Raw genomic sequence first — 16,813 nt, 5'->3', positions numbered from 1 at the left:
GGTCCTTCATGAAAACAGCTCCTTCAGATCTTGCCATCAGCCTCAGACATGCCTTCAGGGGCTCGGCAGTGAGCCGCAGGGCTGGGCTTGGAGCCAAATCTCCGACGCAAGCCATGTGTCCCCTTCCATCCCCTTTGCTTCTGAGACATACACGTGGCCCCAAAAGAACACACGCCCAGCACCTCTTGGAAACGCTGACCCCTCTAGTTCATCACATATGGTCAGACATGGCTCAAGCACACGCCTTGCTTAAAAGCAGACCTCCCTACATTATTTTTATGATTAAAAAAGAATTTGTGTCACGGCAGCAATTTGCAAACTGTAGAAAAGTATGCAAAGAAACCAAGTCTCGCACAGTTCCACTGTCCAGATGCATCATTGCTGTTAATAGTGACCTATGTCCTTCCTTCTTCTCTGTATGCAAATAGAAGTTAGAAACATTTTAACACAGTTTATCCTATACTTCTGTAGTTTATTTCTACCCCTACTTAATGTAAACCTTCTTCAAGATAATTATCTTCCTATGTCATCCATTTGATGTGTCAAATTGTATGACTGTCTATATTTTCTGTAATCAAATCTAATTTAGGTAATTAAAATTACTTATATACGACACTGTTATGAATATCCTAGCTATTCGTTCACATTCTTAATATTTTTAAAGAAACATTCCTAAAAATGATACCGTCAAGATAAAAGCCGGGCACATTTGGAGGCTTCTTCCTAATCCTTCTCCAAGTTGTTTTACACTCCCGCTTACAGCACTCCGTTAACTGCTGCCTGACTTTCTGTCATGAGTTGGACTGAAAAGCGGTTATTCCTGACTCGATTTGTGGTTCACAGCTACACGAACCATTCAGATTATAGCTCTTGAAATTCACCAGACTAGAACACGTTCCGAGCTAGGCCACATTCGCATGGGGTACCCTGCTTTCCGAAGCGGGTTTGGCCAAACGCTGACCCACAGCACTAGAAAGCACGCTCTGTGAACTCTAGTCTTGCTCCCACCTCTAATCTAAAAAAATCTACACCTTTATTGGGGTATGATTCACACAAAAAACCTTTACGTATTTAATATGTACAATTTGACACGTTTCGATCCATGTATGCGCCCATGAATCCATCTCCACAGTCAAGATGGTGAACAGAGCTATCACGCCCCCAAATTTCCTCTTGTACTTTGTAATTCCCCTTTATAATTCTTCCCTCCTGCCCTCCCCTTTCCCACCCCAATCATTTACCCTTACTTCTCACTCAACCACTGATCTGCTCTCTGTTCCTATAGATTAATTTGCATTTCCTAGAATTCTCTATGAATGGAATGAAACATTATCTACTGTTTTCGGTATGGCTGCGATCGCTCAGTATTTTTGAGCTTCATTCACGTTCATAGCAATACCATGTTCCTTTTCATCGCTAAATAATATTTTGTTACATGGGTATACCACCATTTGTTTATCCATCCACCTTTTGATGGACGTTTAGGATGTTGCCAAGATTTTGCCTATTGCAAATAAAGTTCCTATGAACGTTCATGTGCACATCTTCGTACGGGCACGTGCTGCTGTTTCTTTGGGGAAGAGACATGAGGGTGGATGTCTGAGCCGTATGGAAGGTGGAAACAGTTTAGCAGTTTCTTTAAAAATGAAACCTATACCTTGCATAAAGCCCAAAGTGGTTGAATTTTTTAACATCCCCAATAGAGCATATAAGAGCCCCCGTTTCTCTCCTTCCTTGCCAACACTCGGTCCTGTCAATGTAATTTTGGGTACATAGTGGTATTTCACCGTAGTTTTAGTTTGCATTTCCCAGTGACTAATTATGTTCAGCATTTTTTTCATGTGCTCATCTGCCATCTATATATGTTTTTTGGTGAAATGTCTTTTAAATATCTTGCCAACTTTTTTTTTTTTTTGCTTTTTTGTTTTATATTTCTTATAGTCTTTTGAGAAATTTTGTATTATGGATGGCAAATCTTTTATCAGCTATGTGATTTATAAACATTTTTATTTCAAGTCATGGCTTGCATTTTTATTTTGATAACAATGCCTTTCAAAGAGCAGGAGTTACTAATTTTGACGAAGTCTAATTGATCACATTTTTATTTATGTATCATGCCTCTGTTGTTATACCTGAGAACTCTTTGCTCAACCCAAGGTGACCAGGACGATCTCCAATGTTTCTCCTATAAGTATCACGATATTAGATTTTACATTTATGTCTATGATCCATTTTAAGTTCATATTTTTGCATATGTTGAAAGACTATCTTTTCTCCATTGAACGGTCTTGCACCTTTGCCTAAAATCAATTGATATTATATGCGTGGATCTATTTCTGGACTCTACTGGTTTCCATTGTTCTACTTGTCTATCTTGATGCTAATACCACATTGTTTTGACTATTATAGCTTAATAAGTTTTCAAATCAGGTACTATAAGTCTTCTAATTTTATTCTTACTTTTCATAGTTGTTTTGGCTATTTTCAGTCTTTTGCAGTTCCTTAGAAGTAGCTTGTCCCCTGCTAGGATTTTGATTAGAATTGTGTTGAATCTAAACATCATTTTGGAGAAAGTAGATATCTTAACAATATTGAATCTTTCAACCCGTGAACATGGCATCTTTCTCCATTTAAAAAATTCATCTCAGTTATCATTTTGTTGTTTTCAGTATACAGCTCTTATACAAATTTTGTCAGATTTATCCCTAAGTATATACTGTTTTTATGCGATTATGAAGAGTATTGCTTTTTAATTTCAACTTTTGATTTCTTTTGTTGCTGTTGTATAGGAATATAATTGGTTTTTGTATTTCAATCTTACATTCTTCAAACTTGCTAAGTTCGCTTAGCTTTTTCGTAGATTCCATCAGATTTCTTGTATAGTCTCTCTTTCTCTTTCTTTCCTAGATGTTTTTCTTCTCTTTCTCTCTGGATACAATTCTTATATGTTTAGTATTTTAGTATGCATTTTTAAGTGTTCCTAAAAAAATATATTAATTATATGCAAGTATTTTAAATTTACATAAATGATATTGTGTTTTGTATCTCATTTTTTTTCTTGCTTTTTAAAATAATGTGTTTTACTCAGAGCTGTATTTACATGATTATAAGAGCCAGCCATGCTGTTATGTATGTATTTGTCCATTGCTTCTAACAGCTGTGTGGTAATACCCTTTTGCTTTCCAAGGGATGGGCACTCAGAATGCCTGTAATTCTTCACTACCAGTCATGACACTGTACTGAATATCCTAAAAACTGTCCCCTCTGAACCTGTGTAATAAACTCTGCATTATGTGTGCCTAGGAGCAGAATTGTTAGGATAATTTTATTTTAGGTATCCATCCCTTGCAAATTTCGCATATGAAAATATTGTCTCCCAACCTTTCATCCTTCTAATAATTTTGTCTGTAATGTCATTCAGTGACCAAAATTGTTAATTGTAATGTAATTCGATTCATCCTCTTTTAAAATTCTATTGGTGAGAAATTTTGCATAAGAATTTTTTTCTTTCCAGGTCAGAAATATTTTCTTCATTTTCTTCTACTAACTTTAAAGTTTTACCTTTCACTTTTAGATAATCAGTCCAATAAGTGTCTACCTAGTGTTATGTAAAGTTACAATTTTAGTTTTCTTCATGTTGGGAGCCAGTTTTTATAGCTAGAACTCTCTGCCCTTGTCCTTTCGATTTGCAGTAACATAATTATAGGATTTTCTGTTCCCGTATATATTGTTATGTCTCTACGCCCTTTCCATCTCTCTGTCTTCAACCCAGCAGCACTGTTGTTTGTTGTTTGTTGTTTGTTTGTTTGTTTTAGTAGGGCTTTGTAGTAGGTCTTAGTTATTTATCTCTGGTATAGGGAAATGTGATCACTTTTTATATTTTGATCTTAGATGTCTTTGGCTTCCTTACATATTTCTGACCCTGTCGTTTCCTTCAGCCATCTGGGAGTTCCTCAGCTCAATCCACTATTTTTTCTTTACTGCATCCTTCTTATGAGTCCTATCTATTTAGTTTATTTTCAACCATTGTATTTCTTCATACATTCAGTTTTTTTTTTTTTTGGTATCTTATTTTCTCATTTAAAATGTTTGTCTCTCTGATGTGACAATTCTGCTTCAAATGTTTTGGTTGGTCAATATCTTTTATAGTGTTTTTCCTCCTCAGATGTCTAGTTTTTGGCCTGTGGGTTCAAGTTAGCTTAGGGTGAGCAGATATGGTCTGCTGATATGGGGTAAGTTTCCAAGTCACGTTTTTTTTTTTTTTTTTTGGTGATAACCCTAACTATTCTGATGACTCACATTTTCTGTCAGTCCATCAGGAAAATCTTATGGTCAGGGTTGAAGGGATAACACTCAAAAGGTACTCAACTCACACCTGTTTAACTCTTCACTCCTGCTAAGTTTTTTAAACATAATTATTCATTCGTTTTATTTAAAAATACACATACACACTCTCAGAATCTTTCACCCCATATGCTTATCAAGAACAAATATTTTTGAATATGCCCTCTTCATTCTCTCTCCAATTTGTTAATAATTGTGCTGTATGTATTGACATAGCACAAACTGTTATATACTATATGCTGTCTCTTTTAACTTTAACTTAGTCATAATTTTCCAAGTATAAATATATTTAATGTTCATCGCCAGTCCTTATGTTGACATTTCTCTATGTTTTGGTTGTTTGAAATTCATTCTCTAGTAGATTTTTCAGGATAACCTCATGAGAACAATATTCTTTGAATTCTTGCATGTTAATAAGTTTTCCTGTTCTTTTTATCCTTGAAAGTTAAGTTTTGCTTTATACCTTCACTTTAGTTTTTTTCTTCAGAGACTCTTACTCATATGTTGAATCATATAGAGATAAGCATTAGTGGTTCAGTGGTAGAATTCTTGCCTGCCTGCCTGCCTGCCAGTTTTTTTTTATAATGCGTTAATATAGCCTCAAGGACACTGGCAGAGGTGGCCTAGGCCATTGATTTAGGGCCCGAAGACACAAGGCCACCAAGAGCCAAGGCAGGGACAAAATCTGAGACATCTGGTCCAGCCTATCTACTACTCTCTGTAGGCTACATGCGTCTCTCCAGATTGCAGCTGTGCAATGCCTGGGTGCGTTAGTCCAAACAACATTCTGTCTTCTCATAGTTATTTTACTGGTCTCGTTGCTTGGTGACCCTTATTTTTGCTGTTATTGCTTGTTTATTTGATTAGTTCTTAGAATCCTTGTTTCCCTCCTGCCTTTAATTTCTCTAGAGCTCAGTTTTAGGAAGAGAGTCAAACTCTTGCTTTGTGCCATCTTTGCGAACACGGAATCATCTTTTTAATGATGTTTGTGATAACATGTCAAGGCAAGCAAACGCGCACACACACGTGCATAACACACAAAAAACCCACCATAGCCTAATTTACCGTATACTCATGGGCCTCTAATAAATTTGAATTCACTCTTTAAAAAATAGAAATTATATTTTATAGTCTCTAGATTAAAAAAAGTCTTAATACCAAATCTTGTCAAAGAGCAAGAGCAATTTTCATACAAAGCTGGAAGGAGCAGAAATTGGTAAAATCATTTAGAAAAGGAATCTGGCATTACTTAGTAAAATTAAGCATTTGTACTTACTATGACCAAATATTTCACTCCTGGTTAGAAACCTTAGAGAAACTGTATGTTCAAGAGACATGCAAAATTATGCTGATAGTAATATTGCTCATCATGGCAAGAAAAAATGTAAAAAAAAAAAAAAAACCACCCTAAAGAAAACATTGAATTATTAAAATGAGTAGGTTGTGTTGTATTCATGCAGTAGAATCAGGGTCATTGCCTTGCTCACCTCTGGGGCACCATTCACGTTGTCGGCACCTTTCATATAGAACATAATGTCACTGGCGTCTTCTGGAGGTTGTACAAATTTGTGCAGAATGCCATATATTAGGGAAAATGAATTAATCATATCTACCAGCATAAAACATAATGCCCACCAAAAATAACAAGTGTCAGTTGCATTTGTATAAAGTTAAGCAATAAACAAACTGATTATTGTGCTACTTTGATGTATACACACACACACACACACACACACACACATTATATATATATATACACATACATATATATACTCATATGTATAATAAAGCTATAGAGAAAAAAATAAAAAAATATTAATACAAAAATATAGAATAGTATTAAATCTAGGGCCAGGAAAGAATGCAATCAGTTAAGTCAGCAGGGAGCTCTAAAGTTATTCATGAAACTCTGTTTTGGTAAGTTGGGTAGTGGATATTAGATATTTATTTAATTTATTACTAACTTTTAAATACACATACATGTAAATCCATTGCATTGTATGCATAATACATTTCACAATGGAAAGAAATTTAACGAAAGAGTGGAGAAATCATGGTATAACATGATGCAGTGAGAACAACAACCAGCTAAGACAGATAAGAATAAATATTGTAAACTTAATAATCAAACTCAATGTAACTTCCTTGTTAAAAGACAAAACCTTTTAGATCCAAAATTAAAAAAGGATTTTGCCAAATGTGGATTTAAATTAGCATCTCTCGAACAAAGTGGCACAAAATCTGAATGTGAAATGATAAGCAGAGATACATCAGGCAAATTTAAAAGGACAGCGGTAGTCAAGTTATTAATAATATTAAAAAAAGTAGACTTTAAGGTAATGAATTAAAATGGAGAAATGCTACCATTTGATATACAAAAGGGTATGATTCATAGTGAAGAAAAATTTAAACATGCCTGTTTTAATACCACACAGATGAACATAGAAAAAATGTCATAAAAATTGCATGAAAAAGTTCAATATTACACTGTACTTTACACTGAGACCCATTTTTGTACATTTGATACCTCTGAAATTAAGATATGTCTTGATGCAATTACTATGCCTGTATTTTGTCATAGATGTCTATATCTTTTTCGCCTCAAGCTATTGTTGGTGCTATGTATATTAAATATAGTTGCCATTAATTTTTAAAGATTACATTATTATTTGGCATTGAAAAAAATTATTGTGAATGCCAGAAATTATTGGACTGAAACAGTAATGTGGAATTTGATATCAGAGAAGCGAATATTTATATTTGGAGGAATGAGTAAAATTCCTTATTTTCTTGCAGAGCAATAACAATATTTACAGGAACTAAGAAAAGACAAGTAGAAGAAACTGTGATAAAAGATTACCTATCCCATGCCGGTAGCAATATATGCAGGAAGGGTGTCAGCAGCTTGGAAGAAAACTTCAGAGATAGTAGTGCTGTGTTTGCCTCTGTTAGGTAGTGTCTGGTGCTATCCACATACCAAAGTTCTGATGGCACAATAAATGATATTGTAATGAAAAACATGAACATCTGTGGTTTTAAGCCCCATAAAAGAGTCCGACTCTGAATACGTTTAAGCTTATTTTCAAATGTATTTTGTGAATCTTTAATTTTACATGTGAACAAGAATAAGGTAAAATATATATCTAAATATATTTGAAAGAACTTACATATTTATAGAATAAAAATTCAAGTAAAAGTCTTGTATTACGATTCAAATGCAGAGCTTTTATTTCCATAATGATACATGAAATGATAATACATTTTAAAACCGAGGTCATTTCGGAATTGCTGAAATGTGGTATAGTCTATCGGATTATTTCTTTCCCTCCTGTCTTACTGTCTAGAATGCAAGTGCATCAAATGCCGGACCTTCTGAATTGAGTATCTAACGCTCAACTTTTCCCTATTTTCCATTATTAAACCCTGAAAGATTGCGTCATTTTTTTTTCTCTTGGTCCTATTGATTTTTGGGGGAAGGGAGCAATAATGTTTTAATTCACAAACATATATTTTTGCCTTTCGATTATTCCTTTTTTCACATTTCTGCGTGTGTCTCTGTGTGCGTGAGCGTGTGAAACAACTTCTAGAATTAGCTCAAGACATTAATTGGAATTTTTAATGTTCTCGTCTAAATTGTTTCTTTAAGATCAACTCTTCTGAGTGTCAATATCTGTCCTTTCATAGTAAACAAACGAATCAAGGGTTTTAAGTTGAGGAGGGAAACACTTAAATTTGCAATTTCTAAAGATTGTTTGGACTGCTATATGGAGAATAAAATAAAGGGGGCAAAGCAGAACAAGAAGCCCAATCGGAAGATTATTTTAATAGTATTGGTAAGAGACGAAGGCCGTTTACGCCGGAGTAGTAGAGAAATCATATGTAGAAGTGGGCGTGGGAGAGCGGAGGACCTGGAAGAGACCGCGTGGGTTAAGTGTCCCCTCAATGCCTCCCTTGTGCCACTTATGTCCGCCTTGTCCCACCAGACTCGTCTCTCCTCGATCATGGGACCCTCTTTCAGAAATAATACATTTTTAAAATTTCCGTTGCATCTGCCTGTGTCTACACATTGTCTACAGATTCTGCCGATCACTTTCAAACTGTTGTTCCCTGAGTATTGTCCGTGCTGCTTCGATCTGAACGTTGCTGAGCTCTACAGGTTCCACACTTCTTTATCTTTTTTTTCTTTTGTTTTTACATATTCTTGAAAAATGTGACATCTGTATCACTGAAAGGCAGATGAAGCAGATTAAGCTCCAAATCCTTTGCCAGTGAATAATCTGAATGTTTCACCTGTTGGCTGATTCTCGAGCCTTCTCATACTAAGCGATATATGAAAAAAGGAATGACTCTTTATGTTTCTTGTCTTTTCCCTGACCTACAGTACTTAATTTTGTGGGCTTCGGTTCCAGAATGCACCATGCCTTTCCCAGTCCTCCATCCTTTCTGCCCAGGAATTTTATGGAATTTGCGGTCTTTGTCTCGGTCTACAGCGTATGTCAGACAGACCTAACTTCAGACTGAATCTGCAGCTGTGAGGTGGGTTCCAGCAAGTCTGCAGCTCGGCGAGCACCGCGCAGAATGGATAGAAGACAGCGAGACAAATACTAGGCCCTAGAATCTGGAGACCTTGAACTTCAGCTCGGATCAGGGTGGCCCCGATAACTGGTCAAAGGCAGATTCGTAGGGAGAAGACTTCAGATATTGGGTCCATGGCGGATTCGTAGGGAGAAGACTTCAGATATTGAGTCCACGGCCACGGGGAAGGAAGTTGCTAACAATTCAGAAGTCATCAATTAGCTATATGACCTTGAGCAGGTAACTTAAAGTCCTTTGGGTTCTGTATCTATTTTGTATTGTTAAAGGGTTCGTCCAGATGATCCCTAAGTGGCTTCCAGCTGCAACGTTCTCTTAACTAAGGGGCAACACGAGGCTAGTTTGGGCCACACGCTTTACTCGCTGCATTGAGGGTTTTCATCACTTTGGAAGCTTTTGTTATTTCAAAGATGACGGTCAGCGTTAGAAATCTGAGTTGGCTCTCGTGTGCTTATTCTACCGATACCTTTTTCATTTGAGTTCAAGACTTTGATGGTAGTTTTCAGTGAGAGCATCGCAAAATAAAACCACGTTTTATGTTCTAACGTTTGTTTCATCTTCATCTTTTGTCAGTGGAAATATTGCTATTTGTCATTTCAACAGGTTCCAGTGACATTTCTTTCCTCATTTGGGCCTTTGAAGTCTCTCGTCAGAATGAAGGCCTTTGCTAATCGTTCTCCGGCCTGCTGCTTGTGTCAGAGGAAGGGGAGCAGGCCAGCTTGCTGCAGTGTTAATCCGGGCAGCCTCCTTCTCTTCCTGAGAACGAGAGTGACGTTCCATCAGAGGACCAAGGTTTGGAGGAAGCAAGTCCCGCAGGGCTGGGTGCCCCTGTCGCCTTCGTGCCACAGGTCCGAAGTCAGCTCACTGACATCTCAGACCCTCTCTGCCTCTTCCCCGGAGACGCCTGGGAGTCCTGGATTCAGGGGCTGAGGACAGCTGGCCTGGTAATCCCTTCCTGAGAAGCACAGCTGGTGACTGGAACACGCCGTAAAGTCCTTCCTCTCAGAGTGGCCTTGCTTATCCAATGGGTCACAAAGCTTTTCTGAAGATGCATAAAGAAAGCCTTCCAGCCGAATCAGGGCACAGTGTGACTGTATTTTCAGAGAAACATGTTTGAAATCAGGTGTTTTTCAGATTTGAAATTGAGATTGTTCTGCTTGAGATCAGGTTTGTTCTGGAAAACCCAGGATCTCTTGTACTTCTGCTTTCAGGGGAGGTTGAAGAAGGATGATTTTTTTTTTACCTTTAGGTAGACCTCAGAGAGAAACATCAGCAACAATGAGTAGAAGGGATAAATACATTTGTTATTGCTACAGGTGACAAATGATTTTTGCATTAAGTATCCAGTAGCACAGACCCTGTTTGGGGCAGTCCTGAGCGATGGGTGCAGAGGGAGAAGGGCTGGGGGGCATTAGACTCCACTGAAGAGTCGTGGACGTTTCACACCCCTTGTTCACGGCCTAGTCTGAGCATTGCTCTAAGCCCTAAGCCTCTCACCACTACAGTGACAGACAGCTGTTTCTGCCCTTCCTTCTATGTTTTTACAGAACATCATCCACCAGGCAGCACCCTGACCTCTCCCTCTCTGGGACCCCGCCACCCGTCCAATCACATAAAAACGCCGCTGGAGCATCTAGCATCTTCCGGACCCTTCCCTATTTCCTCTGCTCCAGTCTCAGCCACTCCCTCCTGAATCTAATCTTGAAACCGTTATCAGGGTCCTCACTTTTACAAAAGTGAACATATTCATACCATTCTCTGCTTTTCCGTGCCTTCGTGATAAGATCCAGACTTGTTCCAATGCCAGGGCCTTGTATGATCTGTCTCCTCCCCACTTCTTTATTTCCATCCCTTCCCATTCCCTCTCACTTGTAGTAATGTTTCACCCACAGTGAACCTTGGAGCTCGACTACTCTCCCAGGCTGCTTCGCATCCTTGTGCCCGGGGGTGTTTGTCAAAGAGGGCGCCTCCTCTCTCTGCTTTCCATCAGCACTGGGGCACCTTGTCACCAGGAGAACCTCTCAGGTGGTCCTCAGGTGAAGGTAGCTGAGAAGGACCCAGCTACTTGAAAGCGGTACCAGATCCGCTGTCTGGTCCGGATCCTTCAGCAATCAGCCTCCTCACATACTGGGGAGTTTAGGTCTCCCCATTTTGAGATGGGAAAAAAATATATTCATGGGAGATTTTAAATATCGGGTGGCCAGTCACACACTTAACAAGCAGCAAAGAAGGAATTGACTTTACGTGGTTGAACCTTCTCATCAGTACCTCTTGCCATTAGGGGCGGCAACCACCTCTGCAGAATGCTGACGTTACGTGCCCAACACCTGCTTCCTTCTTATTTCCAAAAGGATGAGCAAAATTACTCATGCCCATTTGAGTACCAATCATGGTATTTATTTAAAAAAGTATAATTTCACCCATTTAGAGCCAGATTACAGATGCTGCTCGTCACAATAATCATTCTTTCAGGTTGTCATTTTTCTCAGATGTTTTAAAAAAAACTAAAAACATTTCCAATATGTTACCACTTGGTGTCGCTATTAGTCTGTTGACCAAATAATTTCCTTTTCATGTATTTGAGACAAATGACAATTTGTTTATTTTAAAGAAATACTTTTGGGCTAAGCTGGAATAGATCTATCAGAATTCAACTAAAGTTCTTGCTTTTTAATTTAATTTTTCAAAATTTAATTAAGTTTAGTTTTATTTCAGTAGACATATTTCTGAACAAATAAATCTCTAATTAGGAGTAAAAAGGCTCAGTTATTGCATCTAAGTTATCTTGGTGTATTGAACAGAAATAAAAGGACCATAAGGAAACTCTTAAAATGCTGTCAAGGGCAAATCAATGCAAAATGAATTAAAATGTTTAGAATTGATTTTTTACAACTAGTAGTTTGATTATTAGTATCGTTCTAGTTTTTATTGTGCTGAAGATGTTGTAAACACTTGAGGCCACTGAAGTGGGTAAAAAATATATATATATTGATTAAATATTTATCATATGAAGACATTTAAAGTGATTTACATATATAAAGTCTAATCATCTTCATCATGATTATTTTAATTCTTTACTTTTGTTTAATGTTTTGCAGCTCACAAAACGTTATCTTAAAAGTCATGAAGCAGAGGGAAAATGTCAAAAGTATTCAGGGAAACCATTAGAAATGAAGAGATGGGAAACATCTGTGAATCATACTCCCTATTATTATGAATTTATAAAAGTGTATCAAAGTTTATTAGACACATCTTGATATTTGACTGTATGTTTTTCCCAGTACTGGCTAAGATCATCAGGTTTCTTCATGGCTTTAAAAAAAATGCATTAAAAATAATATGCAAGAGAAAATGAATAACCGTTTCTAGTTTTTCCATTCTGAGGATGATAACTTTCATTCAGGATCAAACGGCAGCGGGGGGCAGAATCAAGGCCAGCCGAGATGCACGAGCATCGACACATCATGGCCAACAAATCCTATGTTAGCCAGAGTTCACCTTGAGATCTAGACCTGTATAGCGAACTGCCTATTAGAAATTGTCTTCCAGATTGTCTACGGGCATTTCAAACTCGACATATTTTAGAGTGAGGATACTCTCCACCCCTGTGTCTGCTGTACCCCACCCAGCCCCATTTGATGTGCCTCCTGTGATTTCGATCTCACTGAATGGAGCCATCATTCAGCCTGTTCTCCAAGCCAGAAACCAGAAGTCATCCTAGACTTCCCCCTCCTCTGGCCTCTTACGTTCAGTTACTGGAATCTTCCTATTTGCCTGCGAACACAAACATCTCTCATAATTTTTCTTCATCTCTCCATCCCCATGGCCAGTGATTTAGTTCAAGCTATCACCTCTCTCTCAGAAAAGGGTTATTTCCTAACTCTTGCTCCAATTTCTCCTCTACTCTGTCCTCAAGATTGTTGCCAGAACCAGCCAAGAAAATCTAATTGTCACACCCTTACTCAGAATTTCCCAGCAGCTAACCAGTAACTAGTTACAGTATAAAATACTCTCTTTCATGTCATGTGAGAAAGCCCTTAGTATCTGCCCTCTATGTAATACTGTTAAAATTTGTGCTATGGCAACATTGAATTACCAAGTAAGTACACAGTGAACGTCAGTTGAATTAATAAAGAAATAAGTGACAGTGTGATTTGATGGCTAAAAATATAGCCTTCCAACTCAACCCTGCCAACTGTCTCATCACCATTAAAATGTTCTTTGTGGGGTCCTGAAGTTTTTGCTGGATTTAAAAATCCTTAAAAATAAATGATTAAATAAACGTGTGCATACCTGTGAAAAGATTTGGGAGTATTAAGATTTATTAGTTTATACATAAAATTTTAGTCCGTCAGCTAAGCAGCTTTACTATGCAGAGATGATCCTTTGTGTAGAGTCTGGGGTGTAGGCATCCTCAATTTTACAAGGTGGCTCAGGGCCAGAGCTGGGGGTGGGGTGGGGACTCTGCTTGTGTAATTCCGGCTGCCATAGACAGCTGGCTAACCTTGGATAAGTTATTCTACTTCAGTTTCTCCCAAGCAAAGTTAAAATAGCAACATTAACCTACCCCCCACTGGCGTGTTAATAAGTACATTTTTCCCCAAAGTGCAATGTATAAATTTTCATTAGTCATAGAGCTACGATAATAGTTAATTGTCCCTAGTTCTCCTTGTTATTTACCGCTCACTCAAGCAAAAGATGTTACTGAAGGGACTGTGCGGGGAATGTTGCAGAAAATGCTGATGTACCAGATAAGTTGCCAAGATAATAAAAAATGTGATCGAGACTGCAGAAGACCTGATTTCCATCCTAACTAATCATTAGAGATTCTATTGCAAACTAATTTTCTCATCTCTTATTTCTAAGTCAGCTCCTATGCCAAGGACTTAAGGATTCGTTTATCATCTCCCTTAACAGGTACCCTGGCTGCCAGTATGCCTTGGCTCTGGACCGACCCCGCTGATTTAAAGCAACACTGATCCTGACTCGGAATATATGTGCTCTGGGTTTTAAATGTAAATGCCTAAGTGCAGAAGGAACAGGCAAAGCAACACATGCTGTGGATGTGCAACTTTTGCTCTCCCAACATCCTCTTCTAAATGACTGATACCATCTTTAGAATCAACCAAATATATCCTATCACAAAGGATCCTTCCATTCTCTCTCCTATCAGGACACGAGAAGAAAAAAGACAAGACAAAGGAAACTTTCGCAAGGAAGAGTCTATAGAACATCAAAAATTAAAGCAGCTCACCAAGTTTTATATCTCAGTTGACCTGTCTCAGTCTTTCCAATATACCTGTTGATCAGTTGACAGGACAACTATCCAATGAAGACAGAGAAACGAATCAGTAATTGTATTGAGCTTCTCAGTAGAGATGAATCATTAATGTTTGGACTTTTAGATGTTAGAAACAATGAAAGTTATGATTTTGCAAATGAGAAAACTTAGACTTGAAAGAGTTTGCTCAAGACGAATAGTTAATGTTGCAGACAGCTTTGAAGTTCATTCAAGAAAAATATAATCAGATTTGCAGGGCCAAGTTAAACTTTATCTGGAAAGTAATATGCAATCTAATTGTGATGCTAAATAAAATGCTTGTCTATTACATTTACAGGTTGAATTATATACCTTGACATTTTTGTATGTGGAGTATATTGCAGTATGTTATGTATATTTTAACCTAAACTGTGATTATCAGAGAAAATGATGAATTTATAGTAATTAAGCATTTATAAAGATAAGATACCAGATACAGCTTATTTATTTATCACTTTTTCTTTCAACCTCTCCTAGACATCTACTTGTCTTTCTTTCTACTCTGTATATAATTAGTCCAAAACTGTCAATTTTAACTGATATTTTTGCAACGTTTTCTCTTTCTCTTCGTTTCTGTTTTTTTTTTTTTGTCGGATTTGGGGTTGGCAAACATTTTTATTCAGTGCCAAAAAGTAAGTATTTTAGACTTTGGGGACCAAACAGTCTCTGTCATGACCAGTTAGCTCTGCCATCGTAGCACTGAAACAGATGTAAATAATCTGTACGTGAACGTGGCTGTGTTCCAATAAAACTTTATGAACAATGGAAAGCTTGCAGACTTCTGCCTTAGAACGTTTTAATACGATATTTCATCTGGATTACTGCAATCGTCCTAATTTAAATCCTAACTCTAATCCTTAATAATGTTAATCTGATCATGTCACAGCCTGCTTAAAACCCTTAATGACTACTGGTGCCCACCGGAAAAGTCTAGACCCTGTTGTATGCTGTACAAGATCTTCAGGACGTGGTGTCTACAAACCTTTGCAACCTCATCTTTCCGTACATACTATTCAATTTATCTAAACTGTACTGTGCACTTCTAGAAATCTTTAGTGAATGTATCCTCCATGTCTTTGTGAATGTCGTTTATTCTGTCTGGGTTATACACCTCCATCAAAACCTTTTCTTCCTTTTCTAAATTTTATACATCCTTTCATTCTCATCTTTGATGTCACTTTCTTTAGGAAGTCTTTCTTGCCCCAAGACTGGAATATGTGTGTCTCCCATGTATGCCCATTAATAAAAAATCAGAACAATTTTCATATTGTGTTATAACATCACTATCGCCCTTGGAATTATGAGGGCACAAAACTTTATCTCTGCATCTTTGACTTTGTTATAGTAGTATAGTATTAGGAGGTATGATAAATGTTCGTTAAATGGATCCATGTGTGTGTCAGTATTTTGGAGAAGGATTTAAATATGATGTAGCCAGAATGACGAGGATAATAACTAATGCATATAATGCTTGAAAAATTTGTGAATAAGTTTACTGTGTGATATTTCATGTAATTAATTTTTACATTCACCTTGTGAATGTAAAAATTATTTATATTTTACAACTGAGAAACAGAAAACAAAGACTCAATGAAACTAAAAGTTTTTCCCAAGATTTGAGGGTAAATTAGCATCAATATATTGTTTAGGTATTTTTTTTTTGTAGAGAAAGTCTTTTGCTTTTCATTGTTAGGGGGTAGAAAGAAAGTTACTATTGGTCTTGAACCTGCAAACAAGCTCACTGGAACGCGATTTAATACTATGCAAGGTGGCACCGTCTTTATCTCTTTGTCACCTGTGTCTAGTTTTCTATCCAAGAGTGTGGACGTGGGTCACTGTCTATTTCAACAGTATGAAAGTTAATTCCTCCAAATGTGCCACAGCCTGACTCCCCTCAAGGCCAGGCCTCGTGTACATGAGGTGAAATCTGGGCACAGGCTTTGCCTTCGCCAGACACTGCAGAACGAGGGGGGGACGGCTCCCAGTGGGTCCTGGGCATTGGTTTGGTTTCTAGTGAATGAATAATTCATCGGGGTGGCCACTGGCTGGGGAAGATCCTTCTTCCACTGATTACTTGCTTTTATCCACCCATTTATCTTCATTAAAGACTTCGTTCCCTTTCCAATGCTCATCTCCAGTTTTCTCATTTAAAGCTATCCTACCCCGCTTTGAGGTTTTAGGTCCACCCTTTTCTATCCATAACAACGCTAACCGCAAATTCTCAGTGCAATGAAGGTTTAGACCCTAAAATTACTCTCACTATTGAGACATAACCGAACGTCGCGATGTTCAACCTTGACCCTGTTAGTATAGGGTATAGACCAATGGAAATTAGACCTCTGGTGAGCTCTTCTGATCCTTCGCTAGAGACTTCTTTTAGGTGAAGATGATTATCAGTCTTCTCTTGCTAAGGATGAGTTTCAACTTATGTAATTTGGCAAGTGACTGTTTGATTTTTCATATTCCAAAATTATTAAAAAAAATACATAATCGTAGTCAATATAAATTTTATTTTCCTTCTCTCTGTTTTTCAGTAATATCGAGGAGAAAAGAATT

Source organism: Pteropus vampyrus, unplaced genomic scaffold (assembly GCF_000151845.1).
Source record: "Pteropus vampyrus isolate Shadow unplaced genomic scaffold, Pvam_2.0 Scaffold62, whole genome shotgun sequence".
NCBI lineage: Eukaryota > Metazoa > Chordata > Mammalia > Chiroptera > Pteropodidae > Pteropus > Pteropus vampyrus.
Note: the sequence above shows the minus strand (reverse complement) of the source record.